This window comes from Pteronotus mesoamericanus, unplaced genomic scaffold (assembly GCF_021234165.1).
Source record: "Pteronotus mesoamericanus isolate MK-2021 breed Mesoamerican mustached bat unplaced genomic scaffold, CSHL_Meso_final scaffold_45, whole genome shotgun sequence".
NCBI classification, from domain to species: domain Eukaryota; kingdom Metazoa; phylum Chordata; class Mammalia; order Chiroptera; family Mormoopidae; genus Pteronotus; species Pteronotus mesoamericanus.
The window spans coordinates 4,771,522-4,797,178 of NW_026555317.1; the positions used below are offsets into that span (position 1 = coordinate 4,771,522).

General features: G+C 36.6%; 1 protein-coding gene across 1 annotated transcript in view; it reads right to left on the reverse strand.

The window, feature by feature from the left end:
- ALMS1 (ALMS1 centrosome and basal body associated protein) overlaps positions 1-25,657 on the reverse strand; it is a 215,885-nt gene that overhangs the window by 150,526 nt on the left and 39,702 nt on the right. The gene's annotated exons all lie outside the window — the stretch shown is intronic.

Consider the following 25,657-nt stretch of genomic DNA (forward strand, 5'->3'; position numbering starts at 1 on the left):
AAGAGAATGAAAATGGATCACTATCTTACACTATACATAAAAATTAATTCAAAATGGATTAAAGACTTGAATGTAAAACCTAAAAGCATAAACTCCCAGAATAAAACAGATGGTAAGCTCCTTGACATTGTTCTTTGCTATGACTTTTTGGGGTTTGACACCAAAAGAAAAGGCAAAATCACCTGGAAAACAACTAAACAATAGTGAGAGAGGAGACTTAAAACCTTGGACAGACAGAAGAATTGGCTTTACCACAACCTAACTGGTAAGAAGTGTGGTAGAGGCCTGAGAAGGCGGGTTAGGCACCCATGGATGGAATGACAGAGGGATATTAAAATGGCCAGTTGGATCCCTCTGAGAAGAGCAGGGTCTAAACAATAAGTGGGGATCTCCAGCCTACAGCACCAGAGCCCCAAAAGCACAAAGACAACAGCTAGCTGTGAAAAGCGGCAGTGTACTCTCTGCCAGGGACAGGTGGCTGAAGACGCAAAGAGTCATTTAAAAGATCAACACATAAATTTGTACTGGCAGCCACTTGTCCTGGGCTCCAGCGGAGGTGGAGGCAGAGTGGGCTGGAGCTGTCTGAGGAGAGAGGAGAGGGAGGCTTTGGGGAAAGAGCTGAGAAAGTGGATGGCGGGGTCCCAGTGCTGACTCACCTCCCATTCCGCAGCTGCCATCTTGCTCAGGCAGACCACTCCTCCAAGCAGCAGCAGTGTGTAATGACACAGTAGCCACGGCCCTAGGAGGCCTGGCCCCAGCCAGGTGGTACAGAGAGCAGCAGTCACAGATAGCAGATCCCTGGCTAAAGGGGGCACAGAGTGGTCTAGAGACGCTTGAGTTAAGTCTGGCGACAAAGGCGTTGGGGAGAGAACCGAGGGAGTAGCTGAGGGAATCCCAGTGCTGACTCCTCCCCCATACGGCAGCAGCCATCATGCTCAGGCAGACTACTCCCCTGAGTGGCATCAGTCTGAAAGGACGCAATAGCCCCACTCACAGGAAGGACTCTGCCCTACCCTGAATGCTTAGGGCAGAGTGACTAGATTAACAACTGGAGGAGACAGACACACAGTAGATTCCTGGGAGTCTCTTCAAGACTGCCTAAGGTCAGATGGGGTCAACAGCTGACATCATCAGAGGCAGATCCAGAAAGAAAGAAGGAAGGAAAGAAAGAGAAGGAAGAAAGGGAGGGAGGGAGGGAGGAAGGAAGGAAGAAAAGGAAGGAAAGGGAAGGGAAGGGAAGGGAAGGGAAAGGAAAGGAAAGGAAAGGAAGAAAGAAGCAGTCTCCTACCAGAGCAGTTCACATCACAAAGTCAGGAAATCAAGACAGATCAATTTAAGAAGCAGAAGCAAAAAAGAAGAGTCTCATAAATGACTGGAAGAAAAAGAAGCACCCCGCCAATAGAAGGGAAAGAGGAATCCCCACAAAGAGAACTAAATGAAATAGAAGCAAGTAAATTATCAGATATTGAGTTCAAAACAACGGTTCTAAGGAAGCTCAGTGGGATCAGAGAGAATTACCAAAAACTACAGGGAAACTATGAGGAACTTACTGTAAACTATATAAGCATGAAAAAAGACATGGAAACTATCAATAAGAGGCAAGGGGAAATGAAGAATACAATTTCTGAATTGAAGAACGCAGCAGAAGGAATCAAAAGCAGGCTCAATGAAGCAGAGGATCAAATCAGTGAGCTGGAGATTAGGGTAGGAAAAAAGCTCCTAGAAAACTACACAGCAGAAAGAAAGAGCTACTAACTTGGCTATAGCATGGATGGAACTGGAGAGCATTATGCTAAGTGAAATAAGCCAGGTGGTGAAAGACAAATACCGTATGATCTCACCTGTAAGTGGAACCCAATCAGCAAAGCAAGCAGGCTAGGAAAATATGTCTAGCATCACTGAAAGAAAGAATAAACTGATGGGGATGGGAGGGAGGCAGGTGGGGGTAGCAGAGAGGGGAAAAGGAAGGGTCAGATCAAGGAACAGGTGTGAAGGACACAGGGATGAAGCCAAGGTGCGGAACGACTGAGGGGGAGAGGTGAGGGTGGGTGGGGCAGGGAAAGTGGTGGCGGGTAAATGGAGACAAGTGTATTTGAAAAATTAAAAAATAAATAATTTTTTTTAAAAAGCACCTTTTCTGCACAGATTATTTTATAATCTTCCAAAGGTTTTAAATGTTTTGATCATTACAAATTACTAGAGAACCTAGAAAGGAACAAATGAAATAAGTAGCCAAGGGGTTAAGATTTATGGCCCAAACACTTGACTTAGAGGTTTACACAAGATACAAGAGGCTTACAAAGGCCTTAGGAGGTAGGAAAAGATTAAAGAAACTACAGAGCAACTACAAGTTATGCTCCTGAAAGTGTAGGAGACTTGTGGTATTATGGAATAAATCTCTGACTTTTCCATAGAAGCCTATAAGACATATATTGCACTTCAAACTGTTAGAAGCAATGGTAATCATAAATGCATTATCATTTTGAAATATGTTTGTATAGGTAAGGAATACATGATGATAGATGACATAGAATGCTTACTTCAGCCCTGGAAAAGAGGAATAAATATACTAACAATGAGTGCTACAATATTACTTTATATCTATTGAATCCTTGAGATTCTTTTTCAGTACTAGAGGGTGGACTGAAGAGGAAAGTTTTCACTGTGAAGAGGAAGAGAGTTGCCCAGAAAAAGACTATAATATACCAACATTTTATATTGATGTCTCTTGGAGAGGAGACTGACAACGTGGTTAGGATCTTAAGGATACTTTACCCACTGAGACCAAATGCTTATTAACAGAAAGCTTCCTTAGGAGACAAAAACAGTATGCTTTTATTTCCCAAAGTATAATCTGAAATCCTCTATGACCTGATTTAATAAGAACAACAAGCAAGTTCTTTATTTCTCATGGACAAAATGAAGTGCAATTCCAGTTTCATTTTACATATGACTAAGGGATTCTTACTAATGGTCATTCCAAGTGAGCTATAGATTATTAATATTAACACACCAAAAAGTAGCATATTTCTGGATTTCAAGACCTCTAATTCAGTCATTACTAAGAGGTCTGGCTGTCCTAAAAAGTACCTACCTATCCTGTGTGCAAAGCAAGAAGAAATTCCGGCAGTTAAAAAAGGACATTGGTAATATTTTAAGTTGGTCTTTGTTTTCATTACTGCTAGCTTGTTTTCTAATTAAAAATTGCTGTAACTTTATCATTTTTCCAATTTTCTAATCATGAATTATTGATAAATGTATCATTAGTCACAATTTTATTGTGGGTTATTTGGTTAATCCTTGAGAAAATTGATAGAGTTTAGATCAACATTATTTTAAACTTAAATTCTCAACACAAGATTATAACTTCTATATATTATGGTTGAAATGGGAATTCCTGATACTTTATTGACAAAGCAGATGTAAATATAACCACTCCAAAGTGCCTATATAATGATACTTCATTAATGTTGTCTTGTTGACAAATGTATGCCATTTGAATAGCTTGCAACACTATTAAATTAAATGTAATAAAACTGAGTTTTAAAAGTTTATAGAGATTGTTAAATCACACATACAAGGCCATGCTACGTCCTAATTTTTTTATTGCTATCATTAAGTTCTTTTTCTATGTAAAAGTGGAAATTGGTAAGGTAAGTAGACTATAAACTCTCCATACCCTAATAGGTCAGTGGTTTCAAAAAGCTAAAGAACTGGTGGTGTTGAGGAAAGTTCATGAATTCTGCACTCAAAAGTTCAAATCCAAAATACCACATTACCTAACAGAATAACCCTGAGAAAGTTATTTCACTCATCATACCATGTTCACAGGACTGTAAAGAAGATTAAATTAGGCCTAAAGTATCTGCCAAGTATTAAGTACACCCTTACAGAAAAGAGGAAGAGGAGGAAGATGGAATTTCAGGTCTTGTTTCCAGGCCTCATCTGTAAGAGAATCCCCCGCAAAGTCTTGCCCCAAACAAAAGTCCTCACTCTGAGCCACATCCAGATTGAGAGAGAGAGAGAGAGAGAGAGAGAGAGAGAGAGAGAGGGAGGAGAGGGAGGAGAGAGGGATGGAGGAGAGGGAGGAGAGAGGGATAGAGGGAGGGGAGGGAGAGAGAACGAACACAAGTAAACCTGCAGTGTTTAGGCTTTAACTGTAAGTCATGGAAAGAATACTAATGGATAATTAAATCAATTAAGTTTATAGGCAGGGATCACAAACCCCAATAACCACCAAACAACATAAAGAAAAGAATATATGCCATACAAATAATAGGGATGACCCCCATATTAATGAGAACAATAAAAGCTTTGAAATAGTGCAAGAAACAAATCCACAGGCCTTCATAATAACAACTCAAAATAATTTAATTAGGTAAAATTTTTATTTTCATTTGATCTACTTTCTTGAAAACTGATCTCCCCAAAAGAGTACAAACCTACTTCCTTATTTCATCCATATTCACTGAGTCTACCATGACATTTCATTCATTTAATATTTAATAATTCATTAATCATTTCAGATATTGAGCACCTTTCACGGCCAGACGCAAATAAAATGTTAACGAAGCCCAGCTCTGCTCTCAAAGAGCTTAAAGTCTTGTGAGAGATCAAACAAGTACACAAGCAATTACTATACTATGTGTTAAGTGCAGTGATTAGTGGGGATACTATGAGAATACATATCAGGAGTACCTGGCTCTTTCTTAAGAAGGCATAATGAATGGTGGAAACTAGAAAATATTTCCTAGAAGCTCTAATCAGCGTGGCTTGGTTTAGCTTTGTGCTGCAAAGCAAAAAGTTGTCGGTTTGATTCCTGGTCAGGAGTCATGCCTGGGTTGCAAGTTCATTCCCCTGGTTGGGAGTGTATGAGAGGCAACCAATCTATGTTTCTCACATCAATGTCTTTCTGCCTCTCCTCCCCTCTCTCTAAAAATATATAAATTAAAAAAATACATTTCCTAGAAAACATCTAAGTTGAGAATGAAAGGATGAAGAATAGGAATTAGGCACAAGAAGTGAAGGAAGAAAGTGTTCCAAGCAGAGAAAACAGCATCCGTGATGTCAAGGAGACAAAAGGGCCTAGCATAATGAAGAAATTGTAGTAGTTCAATGTGATCAAAAAGAACTGTGAGACTATGGAGGTGAACAGGGACTTTCTATGACATACCAGGAGTTTGGTATTTATCATGAAGGTAATGGAAAGCAAGAGTTTCAAATTAGAAATGATATTATCAGGTCTGCCTTGGAAAAAAAGACTATTCTGGCTTAATACAGATGATGGATAGGAAGGCAGAAGATTACCAGTTTCCCTTTAATAAGGCAGTAATATAAAAAAAAAGAAAATATGACACTGAGAATCTGAACCAACACAATTAGGTTAGTGGATGGAGGTGAGAGTAAAGAAAAATGTACAAGTTTCTGGCTTGGTGAAAGTAGATGCCTATGCACTGAGAGGAAATATGGAAGAGTAGGTTTGAGAAGATGATGGGTTCTTCAAAGTTCTGAGGTTAAGATGCCATAGGACATCCAAATAAATATTTTGTACAGGTAGATGGATATAAACATCTGGAGTATGAGACACATTTAGATAGAGTTCTACATTTAGAAGTCAACAGCAGATACCACCTCAGAAGAAGTTAAAATCAAAACCTCATAATACCACACTCACAGGATTATAGAGATTAAATTAGACATAAAGTATCTGAGTATTTTATATTTTCTACTGTGTTTCTACCTGCTACTATAAAAAAGCTGAAGACAGCCAGTACTATACCACTGATATCCTTAAGATAGAAAACAATTCTTCCATGCCTAAGGTCAGACAGGGTCAACACCTGACATCATCAGGGGCAGATCCAGAAAGAAAAAAAAATCGGTCTCCTACCACAGAAGTTCATACCACAGAGTCAGTAAATCAAGACAGATCAATTTAAGGAGCAGAAACAAGAGAAGAGTCTCACAAATAATGGGAAGACAAAGAAATACCCCCCAGTTGAAGGAAAAGGAGGAATCCCCACAAAGAGAACTAAATGAAATAGAGGCAAGTCAACTATCAGATATTGAGTTCAAAACAATGGAGAAATAACAACTCATACCACAGAAATACAAAGGATCATCAGAAACTACTATGAAAAACTATATGCCAAGAAATTTGAAAATCTTGATGAAATGGACAAATTTTGAGAAAAGTATAATCTTCCAACACTGAAGGAGGAAGAAAAAGAAAGCTTGAACAGACCGATAACAGCTGGGGAAATTGAAGCAGTAATCAAGAAACTCCCGGCACACAAAAGCCCAGGGCCAGACGGTTTCACAGGAGAATTTTACAAAATATTTAAGGAAGAGATAACCCCTGTCCTTCTCAGACTATTCCAAAAAATCCGAGAGGAGGGAAGACTCCCAGACTCTTTCTATGAGGCCAGCATCACCCTGTTCCCAAAACCAGATAAAGACCCTACAAAGAAAGAAAACTACAGGCCAATTTCGCTGATGAACATAGATACTAAAATCCTCAACAAAATATTGGGTAACTGCGTCCAGCAATACATTAAAAAGATTATCCACCATGATCAAGTGGGATTCATCCCAGGCATGCAGGGATGGTTCAATATACGCAAATCAGTAAACGTGATACATCACATAAATAAAAGACAAGACAAAAACCACATGATCATCTCGATAGATGCAGAAAAAGCATTCGATAAGGTACAGCACCCATTTATGATCAAAACACTCAGCAAAATGGGAATAAATGGGGCATTCCTCAACATAATAAAGACCATATATGAAAAACCTACAGCCAATATCATACTCAACGGGCAAAAACTAAAAGCTTTGCCACTAAGATCGGGAACACGCCAAAGATGCCCGCTCTCACCGCTTCTTTTCAACATCTTATTGGAAGTCCTAGCCACAGCGGGCAGACAAGAGAAAGAGATAAAAGGCATCCAAATAGGAAAGGAGGAAGTAAAGCTATCATTGTTTGCAGATGACATGAGAGTGTACATAGAGAACCCTGTGAACTCTACCAAAAAACTCCTCAACCTATTAAGTGAATTTGGCAAAACAGCAGGATACAAAGTCCACATTCAGAAATCAAAGGCATTTCTGTACACCAGCAATGAAATAGAAGAAATCAGAAAAAGAATACCATTCGATATAGCAAGAAGAAAAATAAAGTACCTAGGCATAAATTTAACCAAAGACGTAAAAGACCTGTACGCAGAAAACTATACAACATTGAAGAAAGAAATTAAGGAAGACACAAATAAATGGAAGCATATACCGTGCTCATGGTTTGGAAGAATTAATATCATCAAAATGTCCATACTACCCAAAGCAATTTATAGATTCAACGCAATCCCTATTAAGATACCAATGACATATTTCACAGAAATAGAACAGACATTTCAAAAATTTATATGGAACCACAAACGACCCCGAAAAGCCACAGCAATTTTGAGAAAGAAAAACAAAGTAGGAGGGATCACAATACCGGACATCAAACTCTACTACAAAGCCACTATACTCAAAACAATCTGGTACTGGCACAAGAACAGATCCACAGACCAGTGGAACAGAATGGAAAGCCCAGAAATAAGCCCAGGTCTCTATGGGCATCTAATATTTGACAAAGGGGGCAGAAGCATAAAATGGAGCAAGAATAGCCTCTTCAACAAATGGTGCTGGGAGAGCTGGATGGCTACATGCAAAAAATTGAAATTGGATCAGCAGCTGACACCATACACAAAAATAAACTCAAGATGGATAAAAGACTTAAATATAAGTCGCAACACCATAAAAGTCCTAGAGGAGAACATTGGCAGGAAACTCTCAGATATCCCACACAGCAATTTTTTCACTGATATGTCTCCTAAGGCAAGGGACGTAAAGGAAAGAATAAACAAGTGGGACCTCCTCAAAATAAGAAGCTACATCGGCAAAATGAAAAGGGAGCCAATCGTATGGGAAAATATATTTGCTAATGATACATCAGATAGAGGTTTGATCTCCAAGATATATAAAGAACTCACTCGACTCCACTCCAAGAAGATAAACGATCCAATCAAAAAATGGGCAAAGGACCTGGGCAGATGCTTTTCCAAGGAGGAGATACAGAGGGTCCAGAGATATTTGAAAGGATGCTCAGCATCACTAGCCATCAGAGAAGTGCAGATCAAAACCACCATGAGGTACCACCTCACACCGGTCAGAATGGCCATCATAAACAGATCCACAAACAACAGGTGCTGGCGAGGCTGTGGAGAAAAGGGAACCCTAGTCCACTGTTGGTGGGAATAGACCAGTGGTGCAGCCACTGTGGAAAGCAGTGTGGAATTTCCTCAGAAAGCTGAAAATGGAACTGCCTTTTGATCCAGTGATTCCCCTGCTGGGACTATACCCTAAGAACACCAAAATGCCAATACAAAAGAACCTATGCACCCCAATGTTCATTGCAGCACAATTTACAATAGCCAAGTGTTGGAAGCAGCCTAAATGTCCATCAGTAGATGATTGGATCAAAAAATTATGGTACATATACACAATGGAACACTACGCAGCAGAAAGAAAAAAATAACTACTAAACTTTGCAACAGCATGGATGGAACTGGAGAGCATTATACTAAGCGAAATAAGCCAGGGGGCGAAAGACAAATACCATATGATCTCACCTATAAGTGGAACCTAACCAACAATACAAAGTTGCACGGAAAATAAGACCAGCAACACTGAAAGGAAAAGAAACCAACAGAGACAAGAGGGAAGGGGGAGGGGCGGGGAAAAGGAAGGGAAGGGGAAAGTCAAGGAACATATAGTAAGGACTTATGGACAAAACCAAAGGGGAAGAGCTGGGGGAGGGAAGGAAGGAGGGGGCAAGGGAAAGTGGTGGGGGGTAGGCAGAGACAAATGTATTTGAAAAAATAAATTAAAATTAAAAAAAAAACAACAATGGTTCTAAGGAAGCTCAATGAGCTCAGTGGGCTCAGAGAGAATTACAAAAAAACTATAGGGAAACTACGAGGAACTTACTACAAGCTATATCAGCATGAAAAAGGACATAGAAACGATCAGTAAGAGACAAGAGGAAATACAGAATACAATTTCTGAACTGAAGAACACAGTAGAAGGAATCCAAAGCAGGCTCGATGAAGCAGATAATTGAATCAGTGACTGGAGATTAGGGTAGAAAAAAGCTCCCAGAAAGAGCAAGAAAATGAAAAAAGACTCAAAAAGAATGAAGAGGCACTTAGGGAAGTGCAGGACAACCTGAAACATATTAACATCCCTATAATAGGGATACCGGAAGGAGATGAGCAGCAAAATATAGAGAACCTGTTTGAAAAAGTAATGATGGAAAACTTCCCTAATTTGAGGAGAGAAAAAGTCACACAAGTCCAGGATGCACAGAGGGTCCCATTCAAAATGAACCCAAGGAGGCCCACTCTAAGACACATCATCATCAAAATGGCAAATATCAAAGACAATCCAAGAAGCTTAAGGCAGCAAAGAAGAAAGAGGTAGTAACATATAAGGGAGCCCCAATACGGCTGGCAGCTGACTTCTCAACAGAAATACTACAAGTCAGAAGGGAATGGCAAGAAATAATCCAAGTAATGAAAAGCAAGGACCTGCAACCAAGACTGCTCTATCCAACAAGGCTCTCAATTAAAATGGAAGGCAACGTAAAGGGTTTCCCAAACAAAAGAAGGCTAAAGGAATACACCTCCACCAAACCAGCACTGCAAGATATGCTAATGGGACTGCTTTAAGAAGATGAAGAAAAAGAGTCTATGAATACCCAGTTCCTTTCACAGTCAACAATACTTGATATTATCAATATTTTTAATACTTAGATTGTGACAACGACGTGTTATTTTAATTGTTACTTTATTATTTGATGAAACCAAACCTGTTTTTGTATATTTCTTGCCTATTTTTATAATTTTAAAAAATGTTTAAGTGACTTTTTGGTATTCTTTATCCATTGTTAGATTAAATGTTTGTAGAATTTTTTTCCCTAAAAAAACCCCCCAAAACTATTAACCGTTTTTTAGATGTGTTGCAAATACTTTCCTATTCTACTACTTTTTCTTCTACTTTTTTTATATACATATTACTGTATAGTCTTAAAGTTTAATATAGTTATATTTTCAGTATTTTACTTTATAGTTTCTGGGTTTGAATATTTTACTTCAGGGTAAGAAAAATACTAGTTTGTATTTTCTCCTAAAACTCCTTAGATTTTACATACTGATTTTTAACTCACCTGAATATTCTTTGTATAATGTGTGAAACAAAGCTCTATATTTGTTTTATTTCAAGTAATAGCGGTCCATGAACCTTATTTGTTGAATAAGCCTTATTTTCCCCATTGATATGAAATATCGATTTAATCATATATTACATTGTTATACAGATATATACATTTGTTTCTAGAATGCTCATTTTACTTCACTGATCAACTTGATTATTTCTGTGCTGGTGTTATGTTGTTTTAATTGCTGAGACTTTATAATGGATTTAAATTTTTTAATATTTTATAATGGATTTTGACATTAAAAAAATAAAATCAATGTGCATTTAAAAAATAAAGAAAGAAAGAAGGAACTCCTACCTTTTGCGACATTATAGATGGAACTGAAGAATATTATGCTAAGTGAAATAAGCCAGTCAGTGAAAGACAAATACCATAGGATCTCACCTGTAAGTGGAATCTATTCAACAAAATAAAGTAACAAACTAAGTAAGCCACAGGCAAGGAAACATGCAGCAGACTGAAAGTGACCAGAGGGGATGGGGAACGAGGACAATGGTGGAAAGAAAGGGAAGGGACTAGAGAAAGAACATGTATGAATGATCCATGGACATGGACAACAGAGTGGGAACTGACTGTGGGAGAGGGGAGTGGAGTGGGTAGAGGAGGGCAAAGGGGGAAAAATTGAGACAACTGTAATAGAATAAACGTGATTAAAAAAAACTATGGACTTTAGTTAATAATAATAATCAACAGTGGGGAAAACGGGAATCAGGTATTGGAAATGAAAGAAATATAAGGGAGCTCTTTGTACTTTGTATCAATATGTAATTTTTCAATAAACCTATACATTCTCTACAAATGGTCTACTAAAAATTGATTGACCATATAAGTGTAGGTCAATTTCTAGACTCTCTATTCTATTCTATTGGTTTTTATATCTATCCTTATGCTAATACCATACATACTACCTTGATTACTGTAGCTTTATAGTAAATCTTTAAGTATCACAATTCCTCTAATGTTTTTTCCCAAGATTTGAATTTCCATGTATTTAGAATCAGCTGTCAAAGCCTGATGGGATTTTGATTGGGATTGTGTTGATTCTATAGATCAATTTTGGGAGAGCTGATATTTTCACAACATTGAGTTTTCTAATTCATTAATATTACGTGTCTATGTAGGTTTTCTTTAATTTCTCTCAGCAATATTTTGATGTTTTCATTTTACATGTATTGCAAATATTTTGTTAAATTTATCACTATTTCATGTTTTTGAATGCTACTGGAAATTTCTTTTAAATTTTAATTTTCAGTTGTTCATAGCTAATATGAAGAAATATAACTAATTTTTAAATATTGATCTTGTATCCTGTGATATAGCTAAACTTAATTATTCTTGTAGTTTTTTTTATAGATTCCTTAGGTTTTTCCCTGGACATAATTACATCATCTGTGAATAAGGACAGTTTTACTCCCTGCCCCTCCCCCAAAAAATTTAAACTAAAATATATTCAACAAAATGAAGTAATAGTGAAGATAGGAAATAACATTCAGGGAAGGGAAAAAGCATTAGTAAACCAGGAAAAGGACCCGTCATGACTTTAAAATTAGAGAAGTAAACAAAATAACAAACAAAATGGATTGCCCAGAATGACCAAGATGTACAAGAAAATGAAAATTTGTCCTGACCAGGTGGCTTAGTTGGTTGGAGCATCGTCCCACTCACCAAAAAATGGTGGGCTGGATTCCCAGTCAGGGTACACGTGAGAGGCAAGTGATCAATGTTTCCCCCTCACACTGATGTTTCTCCCTCACACTGATGTTTCTATATATCACTTCCCCTCTCTCTAAAATCAGTAAACGTATCCTTGGGTGAGAATTTTTTAAAAAAGAGAAAATTAGAGTCAGATAAACAGAATTTAGTAGGTCTTGGTAATCAGTCAGAAGACTTTAGAGTTAACAGAGGAAACAAAGATATTATAATCAATGTTCAATGAGAATATAGCAGTTGAGGTTTTTTAAAAATTTAATCTTTATTTAATTTTTTTTCCCTTTACCATTTAGTCCCTTTTTCCTCCTACCCCAACAATTACCACACTGTTGTTCATGGACAGTTGGTTTTAAGAAAGATAAAACGTGTCATAATATAGTGATTAAGAATGCAGGCTCTGGCCCTGACTGGTGTGGCTCAGTGGACTGAGTGCCAGCCTGCGAACCAGAAGGTCACTGGTTCAATTCCCAGGCAGGGCGCATACCTAGGTTGGGGGCCATGTCCCCAGCAGAGGGCATGCAACGACACACTGATGTTTCTCTTTTTCTCCCTCTCTTTCTCCTTCCCTTCCCCTCTCTCTAAAAGTAAATAAATAAAATTTAAAAAAGAAAAGATTGCAGGCTATAGAGGAATACTGCTTGGGTTCACAACTGGCACTCCACCAACTTACAATCTATGCGGCAAGTTGTTTAACCTCTCTAAAATTCATTTTCATCAGCTATTATATATGATAATAGCAGAATCTACAATCATAAGTCAGATATAGCTATACCAATCTATGAAAATGCTTAGCAAAATAAGCAATCAATAAATGTTGGCTATTATTATGATGGGGCAGATTTTAGAAAAGATAAGAAAGTTTCATAGCATAGGTACCCTCAACTTCTGTGACTTGAGATCCCTGGGTTTATTGCTTGAGAAAGATACTTCACTCTTACCACTCAGGCTCCCCCATTTGATTATTTCTACCTACAGACCAACGACAAAATGCTTCCAAATTCTCATACATTCAAAATTCAAGTTGTCTTCTGGTCCCCAGTCAAAATAGCATAAATTAACTTTTCCCTGCTCCTGTCTGGAAATAATTCAACAGACAACCATCAAAAGACCATGATATGCTGGAAAGGAGAAGGCTGACTGGCTAGGAACCAGAGATTTGAACAAGAAAACAGCAATTTCCCAAAAAAACAGCAATAACAACAGTTTCCCTGGGTTTTCTTTCTAATTCTGTATATCTCAAACACACCTGGGAGAGGCATGTAACTGACTCCTAGCCTCTTGATTCCCAACCCAGTGGCAGAACAAAACCAATATAGGTGTTTTCCTCTCACATCACACTGGCAGAAACTGAGTGAGAAGCTCAACAGCACTAAGAGGCCCAGGGAGCAGGCCTGGGAAAAGTCTCCTTCCTAGGGGCCCAACATCCTATGTACTCCACCTTGATCAACCGGAAAAGCCTAGAGAAGCACCTTCCATGCCCATAGATACCAGGAAGAATCAAGTGGAAGATCCACTGGCACCAACTGCTCAAGGGGCAGGCCCAGGGAAGCATCTCCAACCTATGGGCCAGTATCTCCCACTTCCAACCCAAGAGCGGCAGGCCTGGGTAAAAGCATTCTACCCCCATAAGCATCACCAGCAGGAACTGATCATGAACCTCAGTGGCACCACTGAATAAAACAGACCAGAATGCAAGTCCTCTTAAAACTAAACTGTTTCTGAAACCATAGCCCACACAAGTAGGTCAGGACCTATATGCTACACGTATATAGGGCAACTGCCTGCTAAAACAGAAGATTAATAGGACCCAAAGACTCCTAACATAACATCCAAAATGCACAGAATACACTGAAGATCACTAGTAATACCCAGAACCAGGAAAATCACAGGTTGGATAAAAAAGATAATATGATGCCAACACCAACATGAATCAGAAGATGGAATTAACTGATAAAAATGTTTAAAGCAGCTATCTTAAATATTCTAGACCAAGCAGTTAAGAATTCTCTTGAAACAAATGAAATAAGGTAAAAGCTAAGCAAAGAAACAGAAGTTATAAAAAAAGAACCAAATGGAAATTCAAGTACTAGAAAATGCAATAGCAGAAATTAAAATACTCACTGGAGATACTCAACACTAGAATGGAGATGACAGAAGACAGACTCAGTGAACTGAGGACAGATCAATACCATTAATAAATCTAAAAAGAAGAGAAAAGGGACTTTAAAAAAAAAAGGTCAGCAGGGTACAACTCTTGGACTATAACAAAACATCTAACCATCATATAAACAGAGTGCCAAAAGTAGAGAAGAAAGGTGGGAGGCTAAAAATATTCACAGAAATAATGGCTGAAAACTCCCCAAAATTTGGTGAGACATACACTTACAGACTCAAGAAGCTGAGTGAATTCCAAATATGATAAAAGCAAAGAAATCTACACCAAGACGCAACGTAATTAAATTTATGAAAACTAAAGAAAATTTTTATCTTTAAAGCAGCCACAAGCAAAGATTCATTACTTTTAGGGAAATATCAATTTGATTGATAGATTTCCCATCTGAAAATCTGAAGGCCAGTAGGAAGTGAAACACCATTTTGCAAGTGCTAAAAGAAAAAAACTATTAAACATTAATTCTATATCCTCTTCAAGTATCCTTCACAAATAAATGGGAAATAAAGACATTTTCAGATAAAGAAAACTAATAGTATTTTCCATTAATACACCAGTCCTGAAAGAAATAATGAGAAGTTCTCCAAACAGAAAGGAAATAAATAGCAGGAGACACTTGAATGTATACACAGGAAAGAAAAACAGAATAGATAAAAATGGAGGTAAATATAATGACTACCATTTTCTTCACTGGTTAAAATGGTAACTCCATGTGCTGTGGTGGTGCTCAATATATGTAACAGAAATATTAAACAACTGTATTTAAAAAGTGGAAAGGGTAAAGTGAACTAAATATACATCACTCCCAGAGATAAAAGTGGATACCAGGTGACAGTCATAAATTATGCATGTATACTATAACTAGAGCAACCACTAAGGAAACTATGAAGCAAAATACCCAAAATACTATAGATACATCAAAATGGTCATGTAACACACAGTAAAGCAAGAAAGAAGAAACAAAGCAACTAAGAGAAAACAAATAAAATGGCAGACTTTAAGTCTTAGTACATCACTAATTAAGTGTAAATAGTCTAAGTATACCAACTAAAATACAGATATTAGGACAGTGTTTTCTTAAAAAAATGCAACAATATGCTGTCTCCAAGAAATTTACTTCAGACACAATGACATTAAAAAAGGTGCAGTAAAAAGATGAAAAAGAGATACTGTACAAACCTTAATTTTTTAAAAAGGAGTGGTTATAATATCACATGAAGTAAACTTCAGAACAAAAAAAATTACTCAGGAAAAAGAGCATTATTACATAAAAGGATCAATCAACCAAGAAGACATAGCAATCCTACACAGGTATACAACAAAATCCAGTGTGATATATGTGATGGCAGTAAAAAACAGGAATGGAAACTGAAAGCGTAGGAACTAAATCTGAATAATAGCTTAAACAAAATAGGTTTCTTTTCTGTATTCTCTATTGGCTCCCCTTTCTCCTTCTATATTCTGTAAGATTCTGTCCTTGGCATTTTGCTTTACTCTATACTCATGCTCTCTCAGGAAGTTCACTAAGGAACTCAGAGTCTTACTGGGAGAAATGAGATGTAACCGAATAATTAAAATACTATAACTGGATACATCAACAGAAATAACCTGAGGATGTCTTAGGAGAGGGGCTGTAAAAGAAGGAGCACAAGAAGTGGCCTACCTCCACCCAGTCACCACTTAAAGAGTAGATTTACCCTGGACATGGCAGACTGAGAATACTGAGCTGCAATCAACCCCACTCCAGTTCATAGGGTGAAAGCTGAACTCCAGAAGAGGCCATCCAAGACGACTAGGAAATACCATCCCTGTTCACCGTCTATCACATAAAAGGGGTATGTTACTCCAAGAAAAGTGGGCCATTGTTTCACTCGAAAGCAGTGTCACACAGCTTCTGTCCAAGAGAGGCAAGCTAATGGGGACAGGCAGCTCCACATATCTGCATGAGGAGACTGACTTTGTCTGGAGGAGAGCCTGGAGATCAAGCCTAAAAACACTGGCAAAAATCATGGCAATCCTGGTGATGAACAATTAAGAGGAAGCTGGTAGCTACATGATACCAATAGGCCATATGGTAGATAAGCTAGCTAGAACTTTAAAAGCATCTGACATTAATTGCATCAGACAGTGGAGCAATAAATGCCTCCAGGCATTGTTGAAAATGGTACAGCAATCAGCTAGCTACCATTAATTGAGGTTAACAGTTGATACCAATAGTGGAATAAAAACAAGAAGCTTAGTAAGATGATGAAAAAAGAGACAGTAAAAGAAAACTAAGCTAAAAGCACAGGCATAGGAGCTAGGAGGAGAGGGAAAGCAAAGGTTGGGGAGGCAATACACATGCCAAAAGCTACGCTTTCTGGTGAGGAAATTCAGAAACTGCATACTGCAGGGAAATTAGACTTCACTGAACTAATCCAACTCAAGTCACTAAATAACCAGATAAGCAAAACAACAACATTCTCAGCTGCAACAATATATTCTATCTCAAATGTTGAGTTTATAACAAAAAATTGTGAGATGTGCAAAGAAAATTTAAAGTGTGACCCACTTACATGGTGGGAGTATGGGTGGGTAATAGAAATTGCTATTAAGGACTTAGCCAGTAAAGACTTCAAAGCAGGAAATATGTTCCAGGAAGGAAATCATGCTTTAAAAATTAAAAGGAGGTAATGGCAATGTCTCATAAAATAGAGAATAAGCTAAACAGAACTTATAAAACAATGAAATGGAAATTCTGGGGTTGAAGAGTACAACTGAAATGAAAAATTTCCTAGAAGCTCAACATGAAATATGGGCATGCAGGAGGTAAAAAAAAAAAATAAAAAGAAATAAAAAAAAAAACAGTGAACAGCATGACAAATCAATAGATTATACAATCCGAAGAACAAAGATTTTTAAAAAGAACAGAGGCTTAGAGCTGTGAAACAAGACTATGTTCACCAATACACATATAATGGGGGATACCTGAGACAGAGAAGAAAAAGGAGCAGGAAAAATATTAAAGAAATAATGGCTGAAAACTCCCCAAATTTGATGTAAAACTAATTTACACAATCTATACATCTGACTAGTTCAATTACCTTAAGGTAGAATAAACACAGATCTACAATACATCATAATCAAAATGTTGAAAGACAAAGAGAGTATCTTGAAAGCAGCAAGAAAGAAAACAAATTGTATAATAAGGGAAGGCCACTAAGATTCCACCCCCTAAGATTAATGGCTGATCTCTCATCAGAAACAATTAACAGCAGAAAACAGTGGGAATATATTATTCAAAGGCCTGAAAGAAAAAGGCTGACAGAGATATCTAAACCCAGCAAAACTATCTTTGAAAAAGATGAAATAAAAACATTCCCAGGTATACAAAACCAGAATTTGTTGGTAACATATCCATCTTATAGGAAATACTAAAGGAAGTTCTTCAGGCTGAAAGCAAGTGACACCAAACAGTAATTGAAGTTGCATAACAAAACAAGTAACGATAGTAAAAATAATTATGTAGGTAACTACAAAAAGATAGCATACTTTCATATTTCTTTTCCTATCTTCTCTTCACTGATTTTTAAAGCACTTTTACATAAAGCAATATACACACAATTGTATATTAGGCCTATAACATATAGCAAAGTTAACATAGTTGATGATAACATCAAAAGGAGGCAGGTGAGAGCAAAGCTAGAGTGGAGTAAAAAAGTGATACTATATAGTAACAAATCCACAGAAACAAAGAGAATAAGAAATGGTAAATTGGAAGATTACTATAACAAACTATAAATAAATACTTGTTTTCCTTCTCTCAATTCCCTTAAAATAATTAAAATTATATAAATAATGTATTATTGTTTATAACACATATAGGTGGAATATGTATAACAATAATTATACCAAAAAACAAAGAGGGAATAGAGCTATACAGAAATAACCTCTTGTATCACATTAGAATAAATTTAGAACAAATCAGGAGTACATTCTGATGAATTCTGTAAACCCTAACAGGGGTCTTAACCCTTGACCCTCGGGCTACATGCAGCCCAGGATGGCTATGAATGCGGCCCAACACATAATCATAAGTTTACTTAAAACCTTTTTTTTCCTCATCAGGTACCATTAATGTTTGTACCTGATGAGGAAAAAAAAGTTGTATTTGATGTGTGGCCCAAGACACATCTTCCCCTTTCAATGTGACCCAGAGATGCCAAAAGGTTGGACACCACTGCTAGAGCAACCACTAAGAAAATGACTTTAATAAATAACTGGAATATCATTAAAGAACTTAAAATGTCACACTAGAAAATATTCACGTAATGTAATAAAAGGCATTAAAGTATGAACAGAAGAACAAAAAAGACATGAAGAATATGGAAAACAAAAAGGAAACCAGAAAATGTAAACCCAATCTTATCAATGAGATTAAATATGAACGGATTAAACAATCACATCAAAAGGCAGAGATTATCAGTCTGCATTAGAAAAAGATTCAACTAGAAGCTATTTACAAAAGATTACTTTAGACTCAAAAATATAAATAGGTTGAAAGTAAAGGGATTTTTAAAAAAGATATGTCATACAAACAGCAACCATAAGAGCTAGAGCAAGCAAAATAAAACTTTTAAGATAAAGGAAGTTACTAGAATTAAAGGTCAATTCATAATCACAAAAAAGTTAACTCATCAGGAATATAACATTGTAAGTTATAATATATAAATGTAAGTGTGCTTAATATTATATTTCAAAATGTGTGATGCAACTCTGGCAGAAAATAACGGCAAAAAAGGCAAACAACAATAGTTGGAGACTTCAATACCTTACTTTCAAAAATGGAGAAAACAACTAGGCAGAAGACCAACAAGTATACAGAATACGGGAACACTATAAATTGATTAGAACTACCATGTATGTTTAGAACACACCACCTAACAACGGCAGAATGCACATTCTTCTCAAGTGCAAACTGTACATTCTACAGGATGAACTATGTGCTAAGACATAAAACAAGCCTCAATAAAATTTAAAACCTGAAATCATACAAAGCATGTATTCTCCCCAAAAACAGTATCATATGAGATTACAATAAAAGGAAATTCGTAATTATGTGAAATTAAGCAATACACTCTCAGATAACTAAGGGTTCAACGACAACAAAATATTACAGTGGAAATCATGCAATATTTCAGATGAATTAAAACAAAAGCATAACAAAACAAAACATGGCATGCAGGTAAAGCAGTGCTTAGAAATTTATCGATGTATAAACACCTACATTAAAAAGAAAAATCAGTAACTTAACACTGTACCTTAAGAAACAGTAAAAAGCAAACTGAAACTGAAGCAAATGACAGCATGAAAATAATAAAAGCTAAAATGGAAATAAATGAAATAGAGACTTAAAACTCACACAAAATAAGGGAGAACTCTCCAATTACTAAAATCTATAATGAAGAGGAGGCATCACTATCAAACTCACAAAATAAAAAGGATTGTATGATAATACCATGAGCAGCTATATGCCAACAAATTAACCCATCTGGAATAAACAAATTCCATGGAAGATACAAATTGTGAAAGATAATTCATGAAAAATAAAAACTTTCAATAGACTTATAGCAGATAAACAGATGAAATTAGTAAAACTTATACCAATCCTTTACAAACTCTTCCAAAAACTAGAAGAGGAGAGTATTTCCCAACTCAACTTAAGACACTAGTATTACCCTGGGCCCAAAACCCTGCAACAACAACAAATCACAAGAAATCTAAACACCAGTATCTATTACAACTATAAACTAAAAATTCCTCAAAAACTATTACTAGCAAAAAGAACCCAGAGACATAAAATAAGGATTATACACCATAACCAAGCGGCATATATAACCAACAAGGCAAGGTTAGTTAGCTCAACATATGAAAATTAATAATTCAACATATGATTAGAATAAAGGACAAAAACTATCAGGTAATCATAAAAAACTCAGAAAAACACTCGACAAAATCTAACACTCTTACATAATAAATATACTCTAAAAACTACAAATAAAACTTCTCAATCTGGTAAAGAGCATCTATAAAAATATCATAGCTAACATACTTAATGTTAAAGGACTTGATACATTCCCACAAAAACCAGGACAAGACAAAAGATGTCTGTTTTGGTACTTCTTTGCAACACTGTATTGGAAGTTCTAATTATGGCAATTGGGGAAATGAAATATATGAAAGGCATCCATATTGGAAAGGAAAAAGACTATTTCTGTATGCAGATTACATGGTCTTGTATAGAAAAACTGTAAGAAATCCACAGAAAAATTATTAGGCAGTAATAAACAAATAGTTAAGCAAGGTTGTAGGCTACAAGATTAACACATAAAAGCCAGCTGTATTCTACACACTGGCAAAAAAATCTTCCAAAAGTGAAATTTTAAAAAATTTCATTTTACATTAACACCAAAAGATTAAAATCCTGAAACACTAATTCAAAAGAACCTATGCACCCTATGTTCATAGCAGTGCAATTTATAACAGCCAAGTGCTGGAAACAGCCTAAGTGCACATCCATAAATGAGTGGACCTTCGAAGAACTGTGGTACAGTTACACAACGGAGTACTACGCAGCAAAAGAAAGTACTCCAGAACTCCTACCTTTAATGACAGCATGGATGGAACTGGAGAGTATTATGCTAAGTAAAACAAGCCTGGAAGCGAAAGACAAATAACATATGGTCTCACCTATAAGAGGAATCTAATGAACAAAACAAACAAATGAGCAAAATAGAACCAGAGGCATGAAAACAGGAACAGACTGACAGTGACCAGAGGGGAGGGGGAAGGGGGATAAGGGGGAAAAGGAGAAGGGTTTAGTCAAAGAACAGGTATAAATGATGCATTGACATGGCAACAGGGTGGGGACTGGCTATGGGAGTGGGAGAATGGGAGGGGCAGGGAAGATTGGGACAACTGTAACAGAACAATAAAAATAATAAAATAAAATATTTAGAATTAACAAAGAGCAAGACTTGTACACTAAAAAGTACACAATGTTGTTAAAAGAAAAAAAAGAACTATTAAATAAATGGAAAGTCATCCCATGTTTATAGATCAAAATATTTCAATTTATTAAGATGGCAATACTCCCAAAACTACTATACAGTTTCCATGCAATCTGACACCTGCTACAATATGGACAAATATTGAAGACATTTCTTTAAGTCAAATAAGCCAGTCACAAAAGACAAATACTGTATTCAAATTCATTGAAACAAAAAGTAGAATAGACTGGGGTAGGGAAGAATGGGAGTTACTATTTACTAGGTACAGAGTTTCAGTTTTAGAAGACAAAAGATGGATGTCGGCAGTATTTGCACAACAATGTGAACATATTTGATACTGAACTGTATAATTAAAAATGGTTAAGACAGTAAATTTTATGTGTTTTTTACCACTAAAAATATTAAATTTCTATAAAAGAAAACAGATAAAGTGACTTCATCAAAATAAAAACTTTGTGCTGTAATCAATACCACCAAGTAAATAAATAGACAACCCACAGAGTAGAAGAAAATTTTTGCAAATAATATATATGATGGAGTTGTAACGACAGTAAAGAACCTTTACAACTCAATAATAAAATGAAAAATAACCCAATTATAAAGTGACAGGATATGAGTTGACATTTCTACAAAGAAGATACACAAATGGCCAGTAAACATAAAAAGATGCTCAATGTCATTAGCTATTAGGAAAATATAAATCAAAACCACAAAGTACTACATCACACACACCAGAATGGCTATAATCAAAAAGACAGACAATAACAAGTGTTGTTGAGGATGTGATGAAATTGGAACTCTTGTACTGCAGGTGGGAATGTAATATGGTACACACTCTTCGGAAAAGAGTTTAGAAGTTCTTCAAAATGTTAGATTGTTACCATAAACCAGCAATTCCACTCCTAAATATGCAGCAAAGAGAAAAGAAAATATACATATACACAAACCATGTCATGGATGTTCATAGCAGCATTATTCATAACAGCCAAAAAGTGGAAACGACCCAAATAACCATCAACTGATGAATGTATGAACAAAATGTGACTTATCAACAAAATGGACTATAATTTGGCAATAAAAAATAATGGTCACTGAGGCACACTAGTAACATGGATAACTCTTAGAAACATGCTCAGTGAAAGGAGCCAGTCACAAAAAAATCACATATTATATGATTTCCTTTATACAAAAATGCCCAGAATAAGCAAATTTACAGAGTGGATTAGTACTGCCTAGGACTGGGAGTCCTCAGGGAGGTGTAGAATAGGGAGCAATTGCTAACAGGTACAGAGTTTCCCTAGGTGTATAAAATGTTCTAAAATTAGAGTGTAGTGATGTTTCTATAACTCAGTGAATTGTGCAATTTAAATGAGTGAATTGTATGGTATGTGAATTATATCTCAGTTAAGATTTTTTAAAAAGCTAATGGTTTAAATTTTCATTCTAAATATAATTATTGCCTTCCAAAGCTCTAGCTTAGTTGTCTGTATCATCTATCTGAATACATTTTTAAAAAGAGATTTTTCTTATCCAACGTGTAAAAGAGCTTAGAAGTCATTCTCTTCTCACAAGAGTTGACCAAACCGAAAATCAACAACTCTTTCTGGGCCCATCAGAAAACTAAGTTTACAAGGTAAACCACCACCCTGAAAACTGTAGAGACAGGCAAACACAGAGATTCAGAAACTATGTGGAACAGAAGCCTGTGGAACCAGGAATTGGTAGGAAAAAACTGGAACTGGCAAACTGCTGAAGGCTAAACATGAATTCATGTTAGAGATTAAAAACTCCTGGGGCCCAGCCTTAAAGAGGAACCCCATTTTCATGAGTTTTATTTGCCAGAGACCCACAAGGCTGTCAGGATTGTGATGGGACAAAAATACCCTTATGGTTATGGGGCGGGACTGGGCGGGTGTTGGGAAGTAACCACTTTAAAAATCCCAAAGCTCTGGTCTCTGTAACAATAGCCTGACCTCAAGAAAAACTAAATTACCAGAGCCTAACTGACTTGCTTTTATCAGGGCCTAACCAATCTGGGAGAAGGGAAACATCAAACTCTAGGCCTTCCTGTTTCACTTAAGAAGGGGAAAATGCTGAGAAGCACTTGCAAAAGTAAGAGCCTAAGAAAAGTGACTCACCAAAAGACTGAGACCTAATCACTGGGTTGTTATAATGCAATCTCTCCCCTTCACATAGGAACTCTACATCAATAGGGCTCCTGTATAAATAGGAGATTACAGATGAAAGAATGCAAGCAAGCCTCAGACTCTGTTTAAGAAGGGTTCTCAAGGGAAACCAAAAGACAACATGGGAGATAAAACAAGGGCACCAGAGGAAATTTTAGTTTCTGACACCACAGTTATAGCTAATAATAATACAGACTAACTCCTGGCCAAATAAACTTAAAATCTCACACCAAAAGCCTATTTGCCTCAGTATTTTTACTTAATTCATCATGTCCAATGTTCAACAAAAAAATTACAAGGCATGTTAAAAGTCAAAAAACATTCTTAGGAGACAAAGCAAGCAACAGAACCTGACAGTTTGGAATTATCAGACCAGCTGTTTAAAGTTAACTATGATTAGCCCTGGCTGGTGTGGCTCAGTTGGTTGGAGTGTCATCCCAGAAACAGAAAAGACATGGGTTCAATTCCTGATTGGGACACATGCCTAGCCTGTGGGTTTAGTCCCCAGTTAGGGCATTTTTGAGAGGCAACTGATTGATGTTACTCTCTCACATCAGTGTTTCTTGCCCTCTCCTTCCCCCCTCCCTCATTCCCTTCTCTGTAAAGTCAATAAGCATATCCTTTAGTGAGGATTTAAAAAAAAAAAAAAAAAAAGAAAGAAAGCAACTACGATTAAATATGCTGACAGCTCTAATGGAAAAAGTGGACAATGTGCAAGAAAAGATGAGAAATATAAACAGAAAGATAAAAACTGTAAGAAAGAATCAAAAGGAAATGACAGAAATCAAAAACACTGTAACAAATGAGAGGCGACTTTGATGGGCTCATCAGTAGGCTGCACATGCTGAGGAATGAATCAGTGAGCTTTAAGTTAGGTCAACAGAAGCTTCCCAAACTGAATTGCAAAGAGAAAACAAACAAACAAACAAACAAAAAACAAAAAAATACACGAGAACTTGAGGACAATTTCAAAGGAAATAAGGTGGAGAGGGGAAGGTGAACTGCAATCTGAGAATTCTTTACCAAGGTGTGCTATAATTTGTAAAAGAAAACCATAAAAAGAGTTTTAGATATGATGCCCTTCTCAAATCCTATGGAAGTCTTCATTTCATTTCTACGACTAGACCAGGTATGAGCCGCGACTCTCAGTTCTGACATCAAAATTACCTCTGATAAAGTTAGCATATTTGAGGCCACATATTTCAACTATGCTTATCACTGAAATTACTGGCCCAGACAAAATGTAAACATTACCAGTCTCTTGTCCCCATAGTCTATTCCTGCTGTTCTTCTTACCTTGACTCCTCCCACTATTTACTCCTTCCTCCCCTGTGCTCTTGGAAACCATTCTGTTATTTCTTATTTCAACCTTTCTCATTTTTTTCAGGGAATACTCTCCAATTTTTTGTCTTTAAAAAACACTTGAATTCCCTCTTGATAATATTATTGTCTATGCAGTCCTCTTCCCTATACCATGACTCTAGAAACAAGGAGAGATGGAAGTTGACATTTAACTACCGCTCACAATGATTTTTTTGCCAATATTTTCTATCTTCCTCAAAAAACCAAAAAATGTAAAAATAAAGCCACCTTTCTTTGGCTTAGGCCACACAAAGCTTCAATACCATCCTCAATCTATCATGTTCTTGCAACTCCCAGTTGCTCCCACTCACTTTTAAGACTTCAAGGTCTGGTACACAGGCTTTCCCTAAACCCTAAATCTCCCCCAAAATTGTAAAATATTTAAACATAATCAATCCAATAACCTAGCCTCAAAACTCTCAATTTACTTTACCCCAGTGATCTTTATTCAACTTCTACTATCCAATCCCCTCAGGGCCAAGCAATGAATCTTCAAACTGATTCACATTTAAATGTACTAACTCACTCCGATCAAAATTACACGTTCTTCTGGCTCTCTCAGTAACTTATGCCCACCTCATGTATTCAACTTCATAAATAATCGCTGTTCCTTTATTTTCTCCCAGACTAACAACTCCTGACTTGTTTTCTTTTCCTATGCTAGCTGATCAACTCTTCTCTCACTGATTCCCTTCCACTGTTACCTTTCCACCACACCTGAATTTCCCAACCAAGGATCATTCCTGTAATTCATCTTCTCCATTCTTGAGTTTTAGTAGAGGCAAATTAGAGATACTATATAGGCTGACAACATTATAAAATCATTTCTAGTCTCAGCTGACTTCTCAGAACTACC